The 12,942-nt window shown below is 38.5% G+C and overlaps 1 protein-coding gene and 1 pseudogene across 1 annotated transcript in view; one reads left to right on the plus strand and one right to left on the minus strand.

Annotated features, from left to right (window-relative positions):
* The window catches only part of LOC113058065 (WD repeat-containing protein 1-like), a 282,582-nt gene that overhangs the window by 75,836 nt on the left and 193,804 nt on the right, over positions 1-12,942 (minus strand). The gene's annotated exons all lie outside the window — the stretch shown is intronic.
* Positions 3,432-12,942, plus strand: part of LOC113058080 (uncharacterized) — an 11,350-nt pseudogene continuing 1,839 nt past the window's right edge.

Here is a 12,942-nt window from a genome sequence, read left to right on the forward strand (position 1 = left end):
TCAAATTCAAATATGTCATTAATTATTACATTTATTACAATAATAATAAATTATTTTTAAATAACATCAATTAGAATTAAATGCTTACTAAAATCACATGCGCATGTGATACTTATTTATTAAAATATTTCATTTAAAGTACTTCAAGTAAATATAAAAAGTGGAAGAGGTTTGCGAATTTAAATGTGTTCAAATGTGTTCAAATGAATTCATATATTTTTTTTGAATTTTCAGTTTAATTAAAGCAACAATAAATAACAATCTGTAAAAGTATGGTTTTTGGGGTAAAAAAAAAAAAAAAAAGCGTCCCTGCTGCTGAAGCTAAAGGCACACAGTAATTAACATTATAATTAACTGATTCAAATGATTCGCGATCCTGCTCCGAACTTCCGAACAGACTCAAATGATTCGCGATCCCCAAACTGACTCAAATAATTCGCGAACCCGCTCCGTACTGCCGAACTGACTCAAATGATTCGCGATCCCCAAACAGACCCAAATGATTCGCGAACCCGCTCCAAAACCCCGAACTGACTCAAATGATTCATGCTCCGAACTCCCAAACTGATTCAAATGATCCACTATCCCGGCCGAACTCCCGAACTGACTCAAATGATTCGCGATCCCGCTCAGATCGAACTCCCGAAATGACTCAAATGACCCGATCCCGCTCCGAACTCCCAAAATCACTCAAATGATTCGCGAACCTGCTCCGAACTCTTGAGCTGATTCAAATCATTCGCGAACCCGCTACCAACTCCCAAACTGACTCAAATGATTAGCGAACCCCAAACTGACTCAAATTATTCGCGAACCCGCTACGAACTATCGAACTGATTCAAATGATTGGCGAACCCGCAGGGCCGGCCCGCGCATAGGCGGTATAGGCAAATGCTAAGGGCGCCACTCATCCATAGGGGCGCCAGAATGAGTGAAGGAGTGAATTAATAATTTTTTTTTTTTTTTTTTTTTTTTTTACATATATATATTTTTTTTTATAATAGGCTATTTCTAATTTATATATATATATATAATAGGTATTTCGAATTAAACCATTAATTCGAAATACTACCAAATAAAGCAAAAAAAAAAAAAAAAAAGTCCAGCTCTTCAATCTTCCCCCGCCCATCGAGTGCTTGAAGTGCGTCAGAAACAGAGTGCGCGCACGATCAGTTGTTGGTAATTTGTTGTGTAGCGTGCCCGACGCCGCATCCAATGTAGACAGCACTGCTTTTGTTAACACACAGCTCGTAGAAACGGGCCTGGCAGCTCGCGCCAGTTCTAGACACGGTGAAAGTTTCCTGATTGTGACGGAAGGCCGAATTTACATGACACATTATAAATGAGCATAGTCTGCGATAGATACAGTGCCAAAAAGAAGAGAAGAGGATAAAGACAGAGGTAAAGAGATGTAGTGAAAGAACAATTAAATGCATAGGAGTAAGATACTATAATTCCATGGCAGTTATTTTTACCTTAAACTTAATGTTAGCAGTTGTTCTGAGTTCTGAGTCCCCAGACTGTGATTTTGTACAATCATGTCAGTTTTAAGACGCATTTTTTATTATCACTTTTTTTCAATGTTTAACTCTACAGTTGTGCAGTTTTGGGGGGATACAGTACAGGCCAAAAGTTTGGAAACATTACTATTTTTAATGTTTTTGAAAGAAGTTTCTTCTGCTCATCAAGCCTGCATTTATTTGATCAAAAATACAGAAAAAATGTAATATTGTGATATATTATTACAATTTAAAATAATTTGTTTTAAATGTATTATACTTTAAATTATCATTTATTTCTGTGATGCATCATTACTCCATTCTTCAGTGTCACATGTGACATCCAGTCCATCACATGATCCTTTAGAAATCATTCTAATATGATGATTTATTATGAGTGTTGGAAACAGTTCTGCTGTAATGTGTGTGTGTGTGTGTGTGTGTATATATATATATATATATATATATATATACACACACACACATATGCTAAATCATGAACACAATGACAGGGTGAAATGGGCTGTGATGCATGGGGCGCCAGGTAAAATCTTGCCTAGGGCAGCAAATTGGTCAGGGCCGGCCCTGCGAACCCGCTCCGAACTCTCGAACTGACTCAAATGATTCACAATCCGAAGTTCCCATCCAAATCAAATGACACTGCCAGCACTGCTGTTGGCGTAGTTCTCTAATTTCATAACATTTACTGAAATTAAGGTACGAAAAGTATGTTGTTAACAAATAAAATATCAATATTTCCATTCCGAACTGCTTTCCACGTCGAAACATCCACGAACATAACCAGGTGAGCAGATCACTCTCTCACTATTTGATTGCTCTAGTCTTTATCCACTCATCATCATCATCATCCACCAATCAGAACACAGGAGAACTCTTTGACCACAAGCTGCTGTGCTTCTAAAGCTCTTGCAGCAGCTCAACACTGGTTTTCTCTGAGGTGGTGGGATCACATCAGATTGTGATTAATCTTGCAGATCATGACTTATATCTACTCTTCCTCTCCCTGCAGTTTGGTAATATAAAGATTCCTCCTTTGAACTCCCACCTCTTCTGTGGTTTTTATTGTTTTGGGTCTGAATTTGGGCTCCTGGGGTCTCAAAAAAGAAACATTTTCAATCTGACCCTTATGAAAACATTTAAAAAAGTGTGATTTATAGTCCGGAGAATACGGTAACTTCGACATACGAAAAGTATTTGATTTATTGTATATAATACTTTATTTATTCAAAGTAGGCTATTGATTTATTTTCACACAAAAACTATTGCTACGTTAATGTTCAATACACCGTAGGATATATATTTTTTTCAGCAATTATACATTTAGGTGCAGTGAATAGCACATATTTTCTTAAGGTATTTTATTTTTATTACAAAAAGAAAAAAGAAAGAAAAAATAGAAGATCCCGGTGTTGAACAGCAGAGGGCGCCAGCATCACGATCAGCTGAGCGCAGATCAATCAATCACGCATCACAGGCTCAGAAGAGTTATGCAATAATCACAGTGATAATCCTTCCTGTTCTCTTAATGTCACGCAGTGCTTATCCTCTCGTGACGCCCCAGAAATAACCCACGCATGTGTTAAACTCACAATCATCTCACTGTCAGTAAACACCGCAGGCGTGACGCAGAACACACACCAGTCCAAACACGGCCCGTCTCAACCAATCACTCAATGCCAAACCAGAACTGAGCCACAAAATAAAAACAATAATGCATGCAAGTTGGTGAGAAAATAATTGGACGAATTATGAAATAGCTATCTGTCAGAAGTGTAATTCCTCCCAGCTTTGTGGTTTCTGAGTCTCGTGGCACTTCAGAGAAGATGAATCAAGAGTGAATCACTGAAGAAGAGGAGAGAAGGAGGAGAGAGGGACTGAAGGAGGAGTATAAAATCACTTCAGTCACTCAGAGCTTCAGATACCTGAGGCCCTTCAGTCTCACGCACTTGATCTGATGCATTACTTTACTTTTTTATTTTTTAATTCAAGCTACAGATATTTCCCTCTCTGTTTCTCTCTATATACAGTCTATACATCACTCTCGTGTGTAGCTCTCCAGACAAGAGTTTCCTGAAGAGCGCAGGAAAATAACGGGCTTCGTTTTATTTCATCCAGAACTCTTTCAGAAGCTCAGAAACAATAAACGGATCCGAGCGGATCGAGGACTTGCGACAATTAAAATGCGTCGCATCACACGGAACGGTAAGTGATGTGCGACTTTGGCTTTTCACAGTTTATTCTGATTAATTTAGCATTATTAACAATAATAAAAAATATCAACAGATTATTACTAAATATGCATATAATTAATACATTTCTCGGAGCTTAAAATAGCATCGTTTTATGTTAATATTATTGTTTGTGCGCGCGTTAATTAATACAATAAAATACAAAAAATTTAAAATTAGTTTGCAATGTGAAAATGATTAATATTTTAACAACTATTCTATAAAACTCTTTTAAAATATATCTATCTATCTATCTATCAAAGATTGATTCTCTGAAAATCTGCTTCTGAGTTTGAGAGGCCTATAACATCTGAGTATTTCGTTAAAATAAGTTAACGAAACTTATTTAGCTCAAATATGACTTTGCTTTTCATGTCCAATAATCGATTTGTTTGTTGTCCTAAAAGTTCCTTTGATTATTTTTATTTGCATAAATGTTAAATCAGTCTAACTTCATGCGTTGGCGCGAGACTGATCACATGTAATTCTGATTAGATTTAGTACTTTTAATTAGAAAAGCTATTGAGTTTATCCAATTTCAATGGACAGATTACATGACAAAGGAAAATAGTTAGTTGGATTATAGAAAAAAACAATTAAAGTTTTTGTTTTTTAAAATGGCTAAATTATTTAAAACAAAAATGTACTGTGTTACTAAAATTTTTCACGCTAAAATATAAATTTATAACAAAGCATTGTCCAAAAAAAACAAAAAACAAAACAAAAGCATTTTCAAAAATATTAGCAAGAAAGCATAAACACTAGCTCTGTCATTAAGGACATTTCAGAATAGTTTTTTTTTAGAGTTGATGTTACTTTCTAAACCACAACTCTGACACAAACCTGTTGATTTCATAGAGCGAAACATAATTAATAAGCCTTTCAAATTGAAGACTTTTCTTTTTCAGTATTTCACTGTATTTGAGAGGACATCTGCATGAATCTGCTCACACGTGCTCAACACTGAGACGAGTTCTGCTTCTATTCTTGCTGTGAGTGCACACGGTTCATAGAGCTAACTCACCCCCGTCTCGTTAACAGACACTGATATCAGAAAGTACATGATTCAAGTTAGTCAGGGTCTACACACACACACACACACAGCACCTGTCTTCAGGGAGCCATGCATGTCTGTGAAAAGGAGGAAGAGTGTGACGAAATGATGCGATTTATGCCTGAACAAAGAAGCAGAGCAGTCTGCCACAAACACACACACACACACACACACACACACACCCACGCACACACACACACACACATTCTCTTTTCCTCGCTACAGTTCATTTTGTCCCACATGCAACTATTTCACCAATCATACACAACCCAAACTGCCAAATACACTCAGAATCACACAGTTGGTTTCAGAAAAAAAGCCCCAAACCATTAACATGTCACAGAGCCCCGTGCATTTGCATTTTAATCCACGCAGAGATGCGGACAAGACAGTCGGTTCGAGGAGGAGAGAGAGAGAGAAAGAGAGGGGGAGAGGGAGAGAGAGGGGGAGAGAGAGAGAGAGAAAGAGAGAGAGAGAGAGAGAGGGGGGGGGGAGAGGGAGAGAGAGAGGGGGGGGGAGGGAGGTGGAGGGATGAAGAGCTTTAGGAAGTGCAGGGCTTAAGGAGAAAGAGAGAGATGGAGTGATGGAGGAAAGGAAAGAGGGTTAACGCAGCCCAGATTCCCTCTAAAAGAGAAAGAAGCGAGGGAGCACAGGGGAATGATATAAAATGAGTCGGTCACGGTTTGAACAGTTACACATGCTGTTTACATTTTTCCCAAATTAACATGGCCCCTCGCTTCACCAAGCCCCTTTCACTCTCCCACTTCTTTCTTTCTTTCTTTCTTGCTTCCTTCCTTTCTTTCTTTCTCAAGCTTGTTCGAGTTCCATTTTTTGATCTTCTAGACTGGACGTGCAGATAGTTTCTCTTCATTCACGTGTATTTATATTTAAGACAACATTAGATGAGAAACTTGAGTCTGAGAGATGAGGGACTGGAGAGGGGGAGGGAGGGAAGAGATAATTAAAAAAAGCAAGAGAGAAAAAAGAAAGTTAATTACAGAGGTGCAGATATAGTGCATCGGAACTGAACAGAAAAAAAAAGCATGAGTAAAAAATATCAAACATTGGTGATGAACCTTTTCATTTCACACAAAAGTCTGTTTATTGTGTGAAAACTTTCTTTAGACGATTAAAATGTTCTTCACACCAAGAAAAAAAATGGTTCTTTTAGGGACTGTTCATCGCTGGGTTCTTTAAGGAACCAAAATGTTAAATGTATGGCATCGCCCCATTTTAATTAAAACTTTTTTAGGATCCTTTTGTGCAATGAAAGGATCCTGTGGATGTTAAAGGTTCTCTAAAGGAACCATCGATGCCGATCATTCTTTCTAAGAGGAAAGTTCAGGGAAAAGCGGGGATTTTTCTCCCGACGCAGGTTTTATTCTTCATCCTGCTTCGTTCTGAAGGTCCTTTGGCAAAGCCCTCGCCGTTTCAAGCCAACTTCCATCTATTTAAGATTCAAACTAAATATCTACAGGGAGACTGAGGAGTGTGTGTCGCCTCGCAGAGATCACGGAGAGCGAGTGTGTGTATGAGCGAGTGGAACGCGGTTTGATGCATGCATCTAGAAACAATCGCTGGATGTCAATCATGTTTGCAAAATACAAGTGGATGCATTTATATTCTAACATCCATCTAGTGCCCTGTGTGTGTGTGTGTGTGTGTAGTCAGTGAAGGAATGCACATTTGATTGAGTGCAGACTGCACATAAATCTATTCTTTAACTGTACACAGACACACAACATGACCCTGACCCCTCCACAAACACACACTCGCTCATGAATATGAAAGACTAGGCTCTTTGTGCTGACCAGCCCATCATATGGGCAATATAACTTTATATGATGTGATATTTGGGAACATGTTTTATGATATTGCACCATAATGCTGAATTCTTGGTATTGTTGACTGGAGCCTCGGAGGCTCGTCTGTTTAGTGTTAACACAGACGCAACAAATCAGTCAGAAGACGGAAAGATGTGTGCATGTGTGTGAGGCGGAGAGAAAGACAGAAACTGACTGATATATCGATTTGACATTATATCATTGCTGCCAGCTGCAGGGGACACACACACACACACACACACACACACACACACACACACAGATCGTCCTAATGAAAGCCGCAGTTATTGAATAAAGTCGCGGGGGATTTGTTTCAGGGGTTATGTAAATATGCCAGTGCTCTGTTTTTGGGCTGTTGTGCTCACATCCAAATAAGCAACGAGAGAGGAGAACATTCTTCATGTGATTCTCGATAAGATCTAGTCTGCCGTGAGAAAAACAGCAGTTCCCAAATCAACAGAGTTTAATTGTTGGAGAGTTTAACTGCTATCTTTGCTCAGACTGATAGATGGTAAGAAAAAGTGTGGTGAATATAATGCCACGTCGTGCTGGTGGTTACGGTTTCTGCATCATCCAGTGAATCTTCTGCATCTTTAGAAAAGTCTCAAATGGATATCATCTCAACAATGCTGTTGGGTTGTGGTGCCTGCTTTCATAATTAATATCTCAGCTGTATCACTGCTTCTCAGCTGTTTCCTAAACATCATCCAAAAAGAAATAAAGATTCAAAATCTGGGATCTTTCTGAAAACAGTTCTTAAAAGAACCATTATTTTCTAAGTGTGAAGAACATTCTGATAATTTAAAGAACCTTTTTTTTTCCATTTTGTATCGTGGCAAGGATTTCTGTATGTTAAGGTTATTTAAGGAACCCAATATGTCTCATATGACTTCAGTTCATCTTTAATTTGTCTCTGAGAGTTTCAGAAGACATCTCTCTCTCTAAACAAAGATGCAAAGCCTGCGAACAAAATTCAGAGATAATAAAATAAAAAATAAATCAGCATTATTTTAAAGCTCTAAGCTCTTAAACTATTAAAAATAAATTATAAATAGTTTTTTTTTTTTTTTTTTGCAGTGAATGCCATAAAAGAGTAATTTTGGGTTCCTTTAAAATAACTGTTCAATAAACAGTTCTTGAAAAGAACAAAAAAAAAAAAAAAACATTTTGAAAAAAAAAGAAGAAAGTTTTGTCCAGTTGCAAGGTTTTATAGATGTTAAGGTTCTTCATGGAACCATCGATGGCAATAAAGAACCTCAGTTTTTAATAGTATAGTCTCATGTGTCATTCTGTGATTAAAATGAAAGAATATGAAATCAGAGGACTTGAATCAGAGTTATTTTAAAGCACTCAATCTCTTAAAACTAAAAGTTTCAGTTCAGTGAATGCCACAAAACAGCCGTTGTGGGTTCCTTTCATACATTTTCAGTTAACAGTTCTAAAAAAGAATCATTTTAAAGAGTTAAAAAGAGTGTTTTGTTTTTTTAGATGTTAAGGGTTCTTTATGAAACCATTGACACCAATAAAGATCCTTTATTTTTATATTACACAACACCAGTTGTCTATTACGGTTTCTCTTTGGAAATATAAAAGCATTTGCCATGATCTTAATGCTTTAATGAAACGAAAAGAGCTCTGAAAGAGAAACCTTGGAGCAATAAAGCGTTCCTCGGGGCGCTCTTATCCAGTTAGACGTTGGAACAAAAGAGAGTTCTAATAAGAAAACGCTGTCAGTCAGAGTTTGTAAGACTTTAATGGAAGATCTCGGTATATCTGATGTTTTCAATGAGCCGGTTGTGTTGGATCAGGAACTCTTCCACACCCTGCTCCTGATCTATCAGAGACACTTTCATGATCGGGTTGAGATAAAGGTGTTGTGTGTGTGTGTGTGTCTCAGGTACAAGCGTTTCAGACGAGAGATTTCCTCGCTCTTAAAGAAGAATGAGTGAATTGGAAAGAGAAAAGAGAGGAACGGTGCTGAAAAGAAAACTGGCAGGGCTAATCGAGGTTAATAATCTGTTGTTATTTTGACCAGGGGGCAAGAAAGAGATGAACCACTTTAAAGAAGGGGAGGAGACTTAGACGTGTGTGAGATGAAAAACAGCCCGGAAAACTTATATGAGGAGAAAACAATGTGTGACAGCGAGAAACAACCTGGGAGAAGAAAAGATTGGGAAAAAAAGGAGGATGACGGGGGGATTCAAGAAGAGGAAGTGGAGGAGGCGCACATATTTCACACCTGTTGAAAACACAATGTCTCAAACAAGTAATTACACATCTCTGCCATGTTCTCCGAATCCTTGACACAAAAGAGAGAGGGAAGAGAGAGGATGGCTCCCTGAGGCTCGCACACACTCATAATTGGAGCGCTGCGGGACCCTTTCTGAAGTTCGGCAGCTCGTGTTCATTTGCTGCTATTTTCTCAGTGTGGTTTCGGATCTGAAAGGGTCTCTGGATGGGCACTTTCACACACTCACGCTCAATACCTAATGTAGCAGATGCACTGGTCTGTGTACAGGCATGCATAAACTCATAATCCAAAACAGAAACCTACACACACACACACACTACAAAACAAAAACATGTCCCAGAGCAGAGGACCACACACACACTCACACCCCTGAGCTCAAGAAACGAACAAAAAAGAATAGATGCAGTGTTAAAAACAGTTTTCGGGTTTGAATCCTGTGATGATTTACTGAAATATAGTCTTTGCAAAAACAGCTCTGAGGAAAACAATTCAATTGCAAACATTTCAGACTTTTGGACAATGTGTTCAAATACATCCGGGGCCACTGGATTGTATTTGCTATCATGAAATGATTGCATTAATACTCATAAAGTCACGATGAAACAAAAGTAGCGACAGATCTTTTCTTACCTGTTGTGATATACATCTTAGTGAAACCGATTACTGAAAAGAAAAGAAAGAATACTGAGTTATGATATTTTGATTAAAACAATACAATTTTGTAAATGCATGCAAGAATAAATTGCAAACAATAGCATGCATTAAAAGCATAATTTAAGCAGTAGACATACATGAAAACTTATTAGTATTTATAAAATATATTTCTATCTTTTATGACCCATTTCAATATGAACATAAATAATCTTGTGCATATCTCTATAAACAAACTTTACCAGAGACGGTAGCAGAAGCAGTGCCAGACAAAGCCGCATGAAATTGTAACCTCTATAATCAAAATATAACATAAAACTAGCTATTCTAGTTCGAATACCTCAAAACCACCGGTTCATTTTGTGTGAACGCTTATAAACCAAACATTTATCCCGAGCTGATTACAGACAGATTTTCTCTGACCGCTGTTATATTCCTCAAACAATATCACAGTCCTCAGTTGAGTTTTTTAAGAAATGATACAATTATTAAAGCATTTCCTGAAATGAACTGGCGAAGATGCTCCACACAAGACCTTGGTTTGTCAGTTGTGTGTTCTCACTTCTCTTAAACTCTTGTTTTCAGGGGATCTGGTGGCGGTGCTGCTGTTGTTGTTTTCGGCTGCGGTCGGCTTCGCTCAGGTGCTGGACCGAACACTCATCATGACCCACGAGAGGAGCTCCATCGAGAGGACATACGAGCTGACCAAATACCTGGACCACCAGCTGAAGGAGATCAGAGACACTTACGTGAGTCACTCTCTCTCTCTCTCTCTCTCTCTGTGATGATAAATGGGACATTTTTGTTTAGCTTTTTAATCTCCTGAATGCATCTAGTTTTAATCATTCATTTCTAGTATCTCCTTTTGCCTGGTGATGGTGTATAAAGTGTATTTATTGATAGTGTATTAATTAACTTAAAGTTGGCATTTCATGACATTTCTCTTTCTAAATGCACCACTGTGGTCACATTTTTATTTTGGGGACCAGTTTTCACTATTAACTACTTATTTTGCCTCAGTAAACTTCTAATTTGCTGCTTATTAATAGTAATGTAATTGTTAAGTTTAGATATGGTGTTGATTAAGGGATCCGCGCAGATAAAACATTTATATGTGCTTTATAAGAACTGATAAATAAGCTGGTAACGTGCACGCTAATAAGCATCTAGTTAATAGTGAGAATTGGTCTCTAAAGCGTTAAAGTGTAAATTTTTATCTTCTTCATGTCCCACAAAAGACTAAGTCATACAGGTTTGGCTCAGGATGAGGGTGAGGAAACGATGACAGAATGTTAATTTTTGGGTGGAATGATCTCAAACAGACCAACAGAAGGAACAAACAACCATCTCTTAATCTGCAACTTTCTCATCAGAGGCAGATGCATGGAATATTTAAAGGGACAGGTCGAGTATGGAAGCTTGTTTCCTCCACTGAATAAAAATAATTAAAAAGGGTAATTCTGACTTTTTATCTCACAAATCTGACTTTTTTTCTCAGAACTGCATTATATAAAATTATTGCGAGTTATTGCAGATTTGAAAACTGACAAATTATGACACAATTCCAAGTTTATATCTGATTTATTTTCACAGACTTGTGAGATATGAACTCGCAAATGAGTTCTGAAGTCTAATTCTGACAGGAAAAATAAAAAAAAATAATCACACAATTCTGACTTTGTTTTTCTGACAATTGCAAGTTTATATCATGTTATTTTGAGAAAAGTCAGAATTATGAGGTTATATCATGTGATTCTTAGAAGAAACGTCATGTAAACTAGCAATTGCGAGAACAGAATTGTGAAAATCCTTTATTTTTATTTCGTGATGGAAGCAAATTTCCATAGTGTTTTTTTTAATTAATTTTTTTAAGTAAAATGATTTATAGACTATTTATTCAGTCCACTTTTAGGAGTAGAGTCTTAAATATAAAGCTTCCAAAAGGGGGTTTGTAAAGATGCAATAAAAACATTTTTGATTTTCCAAAAAACCTTTCAGTGAACAGTTCTTGAAAGAACATTTCATTAATCTGAAGAACGTTTTTCCACTATAAAGAAGCTTTTGTGTACTAAAAAGATTCCATTAAAGCATCAACAGTGTTCAAAACCTCTTTTTTTTTTTTTTTTTGGTGTTCAGCAGAAGAACGAAACTTTGGTTTGGAACAAGCGGAGGACGAGTAAATGAGGACAGAATTGTAATTTCTGTGTGAACTGTCCCTTTAAGAGTGCACTAGAACAGAGGTTTTCAACCCCTAAACACTACACAGTTTGCATGTCTGCTTTATCCGACCTGTTTCAGGTCTTGGAGTCTCTGCTAATGAGCCGATGACCTGAATCAGATGTGTTTGATTAAAGAAACATGCAAAACATGCAGAGCTGGGAGTGCTCCACGAATGGGACTAAAATAAAGATGACAAAACTCCAGTTTTATTAAAGCAATAAGCCCTGAGAAGCCGTGGTTTACAGTGAATTTATAACAGCTAAGGGGCATTGTTAGATACAACGCAAAGAGGATTGCCTAAATCCCTCTTAGCTGTTATAAATTCACTGTAAACCACGGCTTCACTGGGCTTATTGCTTTTATAAACCGTTTATTCCATACACGTATTAAGATTCCACAAACTAAAACAGAGTAAATAAAGTGTAATGATGTTAATAAAAACAGTGTAAACAGTGTAGCTTCTCAGAATCAGTTGTGGTTGCAACAAAGTCGTTGCCGAGCAACACACAAACGTAAACAAAGGAGTGTGTTACTTTGTAGCGTTATTTAGAACAGCTTTGATCACGGCTCAGCCAATCAGAATCAAGGAGCGGAACTCTCGGCTTTATAAACAACTCTAAAAGGACATCCAAAATGCGACAGAATTGATTGTTGTCTAATTTGTTCTCTCCTCATCTCTGGTCCCCAGCTGTCCTATCTCGGCCCCTCCGTTCAGCGATCCCGGCTTCTCTCCTCCACGTCCCAACAGCTCCTCTCTGTCCGTGCCCAGCGCTGCCACGAGGGTGGACTTGTGGCGAGGACTGGAGAACGGCGCCCGTCTGGCGCAGAACCAGCGGGCGTACAGCGTGCTCCTGTGTGCTGTGAGGGAGCTGGCGCGCTCCACCCTGTGTCCGTACCTCCAGAGCTCCCTCCTGCACTTCTGCTCCGGCCTCAGCGGGCTGCTCGGCTCCATATCCGGCCTGATGAACGCCCTGGGCTACACCAACATCCCGCCCTCCACACCCGCTCAAGGATACGCCCCACTTCTGTCCTCACAGTTTCAGGGCGAGAGCGAGAACAGCCCCGCTCCTCTGCGGAGCTACGAGCCTCGAGGCATTCAGCCCGCCTCGGGCGAGAGAGAGGGAACGACTCGGGCGGATCTCAAGCGGGACAGAGACAGGGGCAGGAGAGCAAG

Source organism: Carassius auratus, chromosome 39 (assembly GCF_003368295.1).
Source record: "Carassius auratus strain Wakin chromosome 39, ASM336829v1, whole genome shotgun sequence".
Classification (NCBI taxonomy): domain Eukaryota; kingdom Metazoa; phylum Chordata; class Actinopteri; order Cypriniformes; family Cyprinidae; genus Carassius; species Carassius auratus.